Source organism: Arachis ipaensis, chromosome B10 (assembly GCF_059453495.1).
Source record: "Arachis ipaensis isolate K30076 ecotype BB chromosome B10, ASM5945349v1, whole genome shotgun sequence".
Lineage (NCBI taxonomy): Eukaryota > Viridiplantae > Streptophyta > Magnoliopsida > Fabales > Fabaceae > Arachis > Arachis ipaensis.
This window is the reverse complement of record NC_142435.1, coordinates 19,907,959-19,915,134: the sequence shown is the minus strand read 5'-3', so window position 1 is coordinate 19,915,134 and position 7,176 is coordinate 19,907,959. Positions and strand designations below refer to the sequence as shown.

General features: G+C 39.0%; 1 non-coding gene across 1 annotated transcript; it reads right to left on the bottom strand.

Moving 5' to 3' along the window:
- Positions 1 to 4,494: 4,494 nt before the first annotated feature.
- On the bottom strand, positions 4,495 to 4,602 carry LOC148579341 (small nucleolar RNA R71). The gene has a single exon (XR_015897356.1). It is a non-coding gene; the product is annotated as a small nucleolar RNA R71 (small nucleolar RNA).
- Between the last annotated feature and the right edge of the window lie 2,574 nt (positions 4,603 to 7,176).

Here is a 7,176-nt window from a genome sequence, read left to right as displayed (position 1 = left end):
TGCCATTAAACAGAGAGCTAAGAAACAATTGGCAGAAAGAAAGCACAATAAGAGAGTTGTGCCGAGAACATTCAACGAGGGCGATTTAGTCCTCAGACGGACAAAAGAAGCCATACGACCTCTTTCACATGGAAAGCTCACCGCAAACTGGGAGGGACCGTTCCGAGTATCCAAAGAGCTCGGAATGGGGGCTTTCCAGCTCCAAACACTACAAGGCAATCCAGTTTCAGGAAATTGGAATATTTCTTCGCTAAAGTTGTTGATGAGCGGATAATTTATACGCTTTTTGGCATTGTTTTTAGTATGTTTTTAGTAGGATCTAGTTACTTTTAGGGATGTTTTCATTAGTTTTTATGTTAAATTCACATTTCTGGACTTTACTATGAGTTTGTGTGTTTTTCTGTGATTTCAGGTATTTTCTGGCTGAAATTGAGGGACTTGAGCAGAAATCAGATTCAGAGGTTGAAGAAGGACTGCTGATGCTGTTGGATTCTGACCTCCCTGCACTCAAAGTGGATTTTCTGGAGCTACAAAACTCGAAATGGCACGCTTCCAATTGCGTTGGAAAGTAGACATCCAGGGCTTTCCAGCAATATATAATAGTCCATACTTTGGCCAAGAATAGATGACGTAAACTGGTGTTCAACGCCAGATTTCTACCCAAATCTAGCGTCCAGCGCCAGAAAAGGAGCCAAAACTAGAGTTGAACGCCCAAACTGGCACAAAAGTTGGCGTTCAACTCCAAGAAAGACCTCTACACGTGCAACACTCAGGCTCAGCCCAAACACACACCAAGTGGGCCCAGGAAGTGGATTTATGCATCAATTACTTACTCATGTAAACCCTAGTAGCTAGTTTATTATAAATAGGACCTTTTACTATTGTATTAGGCATCTTTTGATCATCTTAGGATCTTAGGATCATCTTTGAACGCATTGTTCTTAGACTTTGGGGGCTGGCCATCTCGGCCATGCCTAGACCTTCACTTATGTATTTTTAACGGTAGAGTTTCTACACTCCATAGATTAAGGTGTGGAGCTCTGCTGTTCCTCAAAGATTAATGCAAGTACTACTGTTTTCTATTCAATTCATCTTATTTCGCTTCTAAGATATCCATTTGCACCCAAGAACGTGATGAAGGTGATGATTATGTGTGACGCTCATCATCCTTCTCCCTTATGAACGCGTGCCTGACAAACACTTCTGTTCTACATGAAATAAGCTAGGATGAATATCTCTTAGATCTTCTAACCAGAATCTTCGTGGCGTAAGCTAGAATGATGGCGGCATTCAAGAGAATCCGGAAGGTCTAAACCTTGTCTGTGGTATTCCGAGTAGGATTCGATGAACGAATGACTGTGACGAGCTCCAAACTCGCGATTGCAGGGCGTTAGTGACAGACGCAAAAGGATAGTAAATCCTATTCCAGCATGATCGAGAACCGACAGATGAATAGCCGTGCCGTGACAGGGTGCGTGGGCATATTATTCACTGAGAGGATAAGATGAAGCCATTGGCAAGGGTGATGCCTCCAGACGATTAGCCGTGACAGGGCACTGGATCATTTTCCCGAGAGATGACCAAAAGTAGCCATTGACAGTGGTGATGTATCACATAAAGCCAGCCATGGAAAGGAGTAAGACTGATTGGATGAAGATAGCAGAAAAGCAGAGGTTCAGAGGAACGAAAAGCATCTCCATTCGCTTATCTGAAATTCCTACCAATGATTTACATAAGTACCTCTATCCCTATTCTATTATTCATTATTTGAAAACTCCATAATTATTTTATATCCGCCTGACTGAGATTTACAAGGTGACCATAGCTTGCTTCATACCAACAATCTCCGTGGAATTCGACCCTTACTCACGTAAGGTATTACTTGGACGACCCAGTGCACTTGCTGGTTAGTTGCATCGAAGTTGTGAACCATGGTATTGGCACCATGTTCTTGGCGCCATTGCCAGGGAAAGAAAGAGCCATGAATTTTACATAATTAAAGTGTACTCACGATTACGCGTACCAAGTTGCTCACGTTGCCAGGGATTGTTCGAGCCTGGACATCACAATTTCGTGCACCAAGTTTTTGGTGCCGTTGCCGGGGATTGTTCGAGTTTGGACAACTGACGGTTCATCTTGTTGCTCAGATTAGGTAATTTTTTTTTTATTTTGTTTTCAAAAATTTTTCAAAAAATATTTCAAAATTTTCTCACCTGTTTTCGAAAAAAAAAAAATTATTCAAAATTTTTAAGAATGAATTCTAGTGTTTCATGAAGCATGTGAAGCCTGGCTGGCTGTAAAGCCATGTCTAAATTTATTTGGACTGAGGCTTGCAATTTGTTATCAAGAGCAATATACTCTGGTGTTAAATGCTGAAGCTTGGCTGGCCATTGGCCATGTCTAGTGTTTTGGACTGGAGCTTTCTTTGAAAGCTTGGCTGGCTAGTGAGCCATGTCTAATTCCTGGACTGAAGCTTTAGACTAAGAATGCAAGATTCCTGGAATTCATATTAAAAATTTTGGAATCCTTATTTTCCTTTTTTCAATTAATTTTTTGAAAAAAATCCAAAAAAAAAAAAATTAGAAAATCATAAAAATCAAAAATAATTTTTGTTTCTTGTTTGAGTCTTGAGTCATATCATAAGTTTGGTGTCAATTGCATGTGCATCTTGCATTTTTTTCAAAAATTCATGCATTCATAGTGTTCTTCATGATCTTCAAGTTGTTCTTGGTAAATCTTCTTGTTTGATCTTGATGATTTTTTGTTTTGTGTCTTTTCATGTTTATCATATGCATTCTTGAATTCTTAGTGTCTAAGCATTAAAGAATTCTAAGTTTGGTGTCTTGCATGTTTTCTTTGCATTAAAAGTTTTTCAAAATTGTGTCTATGATGTTCATCTTGGCATTCAAAGTGTTCTTGGTGTTCATCTTGACATTCATAGCATTCTTGCATGCATTCATTGTTTTGATCTAAAAATTTCATGCATTGCACCATTTTTCTTGTTTTTCTCTCTCATCATAAAAATTTCAAAAATAAAAAAATATCTTTCCCTTTTTCTCTCATCAAATTCGAAAATTGAGTTGACTTTTTCAAAAAATTTTAAAAAAAATCAAAGTTGTTTCTTATGAGTCAAATCAAATTTTCAATTTGAAAATCTTATATTTTTCAAAAATCAAATCTTTTTCAAAATTCTTAGTTATTTTCGAAAATTCCAAAAATATTTTTCAAAAATCTTTTTCTTATTTTTAGACCAAATTTTCGAAAATAACATAATCAATTAATGTTTTGATTCAAAAATTTGAAGTTTGTTACTTGCTTGTTAAGAAAGATTCAAACTTTAAGTTCTAGAATCATATCTTGTGATTTCTTATGAATCAAGTCATTAATTGAGATTTTAAAAATCAAATCTTTTTCAAAACTAATTTCTAAAATATCTTCTTATCTTATCTTTTTCAAAAATTTGATTTCAAAATATCTTTTCTAACCTCCTAACTTCTTATCTTTTCAAAATTTGTTTCAACTAACTAACTAACTTTTTGTTTGTTTCTTAACTTTTTCACAACTACCTAACTAACTCTCTCTCTCTAATTTTCGAAAATATCTTCCCTCTTTTTCAAAAATTTCTTTTTAATTAACTAATTATTCTTATTTTTTTATTTTTGATTTTAAAAAAAAAAATTTCGAAAATTACTAACATTTTTCAAAAACCATTTTCGAAAATCACTAACTCTTTTTCAAAAAAAATATTTTCGAAAATTCTCCCTCTCCCATCTCATTCTATTTATTCATTCATATCCTAACATCTCATCTCACATATCTAGCCTCCTCACAGTTGTGTTTCTTCCATTATATTACATTCTTTGTCTCCCCCTCTTCTTCTACTCACACAGGGATCCCTATACTGTGGTATAAAGGATCTCTATTATTATTATTATTATTTTTCTGTGCCTTCTTCTTTGTCATATGAGCAGGAGCAAGGATAAGAACATTCTTGTGGAAGCAGATCCAGAACCTGAAAGGACTTTGAAGAAAAAATTAAGAGAAGCTAAAATACAACAATCCAGAGATAACCTTTCAGAAATTTTTGAACAGGAAGAGGAGATGGCAGCCGAAAATAATAATGTAAGGAAGATGCTTGGTGACTTTACTGCACCTAATTCCAACTTACATGGAAGAAGCATCTCCATTCCTGCCATTGGAGCAAACAACTTTGAGCTGAAACCTCAATTAGTTTCTCTGATGCAGCAGAACTGCAAGTTTCATGGACTTCCATCTGAAGATCCTTTTCAGTTCTTAACTGAATTCTTGCAGATATGTGATACTGTTAAGACTAATGGAATAGATCCTGAAGTCTACAGGCTCATGCTTTTCCCTTTTGCTGTAAGAGACAGAGCTAGATTATGGTTGGATTCTCAACCCAAAGACAGCCTGAACTCTTGGGATAAGCTGGTCACGGCTTTCTTAGCCAAGTACTTTCCTCCTCAAAAGCTGAGCAAGCTTAGAGCTGATGTTCAAACCTTCAGACAGAAAGAAGGTGAATCCCTCTATGAAGCTTGGGAAAGATACGAACAGTTGACCAAAAAGTGTCCTTCTGACATGCTTTCAGAATGGACCATCCTGGATATATTCTATGATGGTTTATCTGAGCTATCAAAGATGTCACTGGACACTTCTGCAGGTGGATCCATTCACCTAAAGAAAACACCTGCAGAAGCTCAAGAACTCATTGATATGGTTGCTAATAACCAGTTCATGTACACTTCTGAAAGGAATCCTGTGAGTAATGGGACGCCTATGAAGAAGGGAGTTCTTGAAGTTCATACTCTGAATGCCATATTGGCTCAGAATAAAATATTGACTCAGCAAGTCAATATGATCTCTCAGAGTCTGCATGGAATGCAAGCTGCATCCAACAGTACTCAAGAGGCTTCTTATGAAGAAGAAGCTTATGATCCTGAGAACCCTACAATAGCAGAGGTGAATTACTTAGGTGAACCTTATGGAAACACCTATAACTCATCATGGAGAAATCATCCAAATTTCTCATGGAAGGATCAAAAGCCTCAACAAGGCTTTAATAATGGTGGAAGAAACAGGTTTAGCAGTAGCAAGCCTTTTCCATCATCCACTCAGCAACAGACAGAGAACTCTGAACAAAATGCTTCTAATTTAGCAAATCTAGTCTCTGATCTATCTAAGGCCACTGTGAGTTTCATGAATGAAACAAGGTCTTCCATTAGAAATTTGGAAGCACAAGTAGGCCAGCTGAGTAAAAGGATCACTGAAATCCCTCCTAGTACTCTCCCAAGCAATACAGAAGAGAATCCAAAAGGAGAGTGCAAGGCCATTGACATAAGCACCATGGCCGAACCTACAAGGGGAGTGGAGGACGTGAATCCCAAGGAGGAAGACCTCCTGGGACGTCCAGTGATCAATAAGGAGCTTCCCTCTGAGGAACCAAAGGACTCTGAGGCTCATCTAGAGACCATAGAGATTCCATTGAACCTCCTTATGCCCTTCATGAGCTCTGATGAGTATTCCTCTTCTGAAGAGAATGAGGATGTTACTAAAGAGCAAACTGCCAAGTTTCTTGGTGCAATCATGAAGCTAAATGCCAAATTATTTGGCATTGATACTTGGGAAGTTGAACCTCCCTTATTCATCAATGAACTAAGTGATCTGGATCAACTGACATTGCCTCAGAAGAGACAGGATCCTGAAAAGTTCACAATACCCTGTACCATAGGCACCATAATCTTTAAGGCTCTGTGTGACCTTGGTTCAAGAATAAACCTCATGCCCCTCTCTGTAATAGAGAAATTGGGAATCTATGGGGTGCAAGCTGCTAAAATCTCATTAGAGATGGCAGACAGTTCAAGAAAACAGGCTTATGGACAAGTAGAGGACGTGTTAGTAAAGGTTGAAGGCCTTTACATCCCTGCTGATTTCATAGTCCTAGATACTGGAAAGGAAGAGGATGAATCCATCATCCTAGGAAGACCTTTCCTGGCCACAGCAATAGCTGTGATTGATGTTGACAGAGGTGAAATAGTCCTTCAATGGAATGAGAACTCCCTTGTATTCAAAACTCAAGGATCTCCCTCTGCAACCATGGAGAGGAAGCAGAAAAAGCTTCTCTCAAAGCAGAGTCAACCAGAGCCCCCACAGTCAAACTCTAAGTTTGGTGTTGGGAGGCCACAACCAAACTCTAAGTTTGGTGTTGAACTCCCATTTCCAAACTCTAAGTTTGGTGTTGGAGAGTTTCAACAAAGCTCTGCACATCTGTGAGGCTCCATGAGAGCCCACTGTCAAGCTATTGACATTAAGGAAGCGCTTGTTGGGAGGCAACCCAATTTTTATTTATCTAACTATATTTTCCTTAGTTATATGTCTTTGTAGGTTCATGATCATGTGGAGTCACAAAATAAATATAAAAATTGAAAACGGAATCAAAAACAACAGAAGAAAAAATCACACCCTGGAAGAGCATCTGTCTGGCGTTCAGCGCCAGAACAGAGCATGGTTCTGGCGCTGAACGCCCAAAATGGGCAGCTTCTGGGCGCTGAACGCCAGAACAGGCATGGTTCTGGCGTTCAACGCCAGAAATGGCACACAAATGGGCGTTGAATGCCCAAAATGGCCACCAACCTGGCGCTGAACGCCCAGAGTTGGGTACAAAGGCATTTTTACATGCCTAATGGGTGCAGGGATGTAAATCCTTAAACACCTCAGGATCTGTGGACCCCACAGGATCCACTCAGGATCTGTGGACCCCACAGGATCCCCACCTACCTCCACTCACTTCTTCTCACCACTCTCTTTCACACAACCCCATAAACACTCTTCCCCAAAAACCCTTCACCAATCACCTCAAACTCTCTTCCCCATCACCTCTTCACCACTCACATCCATCCACTCTTCCCCATAAACCTACCTCATAAACTCCACCTACCTTCAAAATTCAAAACCAATTTCCCACCCAAACCCACCCATATGGCCGAACCTTCACCCCCCCTCCCTTCCCTATATAAAGCCCTCCATTCTTCATCAAATTCACATAACACACCCCTCTACACTCCTCTTTGCCGAAACCACATCTCCCCCTCCCTCTCCATACTTCTTCTTCTTCTTCTTCTATTCTTTTGTTTATTGCTCGAGGGCGAGCAATATTATAAG